A 2244-nucleotide genomic window follows, 5' to 3' on the forward strand; every position below is an offset into this window, starting at 1 on the left:
GATTTGGACATTTCAGATTTAATAAAACGGACTATTTAAATATATATTTTAAAAAATCTTCAGACCAAGGGGATGTATTGACATTGTAGCAGGTGAGCGTGTATTTCATTATTAAAAGTCCTTTTTTTCAAAATGAAACGACCGAATTAAGCATTTGAAATTACTTTTAAATTAAGGCACACACAGCTGGTGCAAATATAAGGGGACCTCCTAAAGTGCTCTCTTCTGATTGGGATAGTGAGTAGCCAGCAGAGCATGCTACTTGTCCCCCCCCCCCCATGGTTGATTTGAATGGCACTGTAACAAAAATATTTAAAATGATTTCTGGTCCTCCCTGATATCACAAATCATCACACACACAGAGCTACAGGAATAATCAAAGATCCATTTGAATGATGGCTCATTAAAGACACAAAAACATTGCAGGTACCAGCCAAGCTTGTGTATGCAGGGCTGCAACATTCCCAACCCCCCAGTAGTTTCTTTATCTGTGAACCATGATGATTCCATATTGAGGCCAAACATTGCCTTGGAGAATCACAGGATACTCCCACCAGCAAAACAAGAGGTGGTGTGATTGTTTTCTCTCTTCCCCCGATAGCCCTCTGTGCCCCTTAAGTATCTACTATGTAACTTTCTGGAATGGGATCTCCTGGAAGCACCAATCCTGGTAGCACCCCTACAGTAAGCTTACTCTGTGGCAGGGAGCAGGCAACAGACATTCCAGTACTTTTCCATCTAGGTCAGGGGAGAAACGTCATGTCAGCCTAGACAGATTCCTAACTATCCTCTCTCCCTGGCAAGTTTGCTGGGGAGACACAGGTTGCTGACAAACTCCAAACTAAAAATAAAAATATGCATCTTAAGGACACAAACAAGCAGGCAAGGTTTGGAATTTACCTTAACTTTTCTGCATCCCTGAATTGAAGGGGGGGGAGTAGGTGAGTATGTTGTTGGATATGATGAAAAGTTCAAGTCTGCAGCTTGCAATAGTGAAGGCAACGTTAGGCAGATTTAGTCCACTTAGACTTGGAACAAAAATATAAATAAGTCAGTTTGCACCAAGGTGGGCTGTGATGAGGAAGAAAGGGCTACCTCCTTTTGAGAAGTTTTTATCAGGCACTGGTGGAACATATGCCCACGCCGCCCAAGACAGGCAGGGTTCAGGGGTGCCCTCCCGTGCACCACAGTTCAAGGTAGTAGAGGGATGGGGAAGCTTATGCCCACTCTCCTCCTGGTCTCCACCGCCGGTCAGGCCTGACCCAGCAGGGGAGCTGCTACGGCCAGGCCTAGGAGAGCGGGCAGCTGCTTAGCTATTCACTCCCCTCTGCTCTCTGCTCTCTGCTCTCTGCAGTGGAGCTGGAGCTGGTGGAGATGTGCCTTGCTGTGGCCAAGGTGGGATGCTCTCTGCTGCTGGGTCAGAAAAGCTGCTGCCACTGGGTGTGAGGTGTGCCATGGCTGAGGAAGGTGGGCGGCAGAGCTGCCACCCACTCGCCTGCTCTGCTACCCTGGGTCAGATCCTTCTGGCACAATGCTTTCTGGTGTGGAACGCTTTCACCCCCTCTCAAAATTGCACCTGTGGCCACAGCAACCCTGGAACCCCAACACTATGCCTCTCTATCAAGAACCTCTGCCAATGCTGTTGGTCTCCATTTCCCATTAGCCCCAGGCAGTGAGGATGGGAATTATAATCCAGCAATATCAGCAGGGCTACAGGTTCCCCACCTCTGGGTTCCCTGTAAGGCAGAGACCAGAAGTAAACAAAAATGTGCAAGTCATATCAACACAGCACCAGATAAATTTTAGATGGTGAACTCAGTAAAGAAACGATGAATGCCTTATTGAAGAGTCGAAACAAAGTAAAAAAATTCCTTCTAATAGCACCTTAGAGACCAACTAAGTTAGTTATTGGTATGAGCTTTCGTGTGCATGCACACTTCTTCAGATACTTCAGATACTATTGAGGAGTACAGTGGTACCTCAGTTTAAGAACTTAATTTGTTCTGGAGGTCCGTTCTTAACCTGAAACTGTTCTTAACCTGAAGCACCATTTTAGCTAATGGGACCTCCCGCTGCCACCGCGCTCCCGGAGCACGATTTCTGTTCTCATTCTGAAGCAAAGTAACTCAAGGTACTATTTCTGGGTTATTGGAGTCTGTAACCTGAAGCATCTGTAACCCAAGGTACCACAGTATTACTTATTGGCTCTAGAGTTCTCACACAGGCTAACTCCCACCCTTAAGT

This window comes from Podarcis filfolensis (genome assembly GCF_964270895.1).
Source record: "Podarcis filfolensis genome assembly, chromosome: 2".
NCBI lineage: Eukaryota > Metazoa > Chordata > Lepidosauria > Squamata > Lacertidae > Podarcis > Podarcis filfolensis.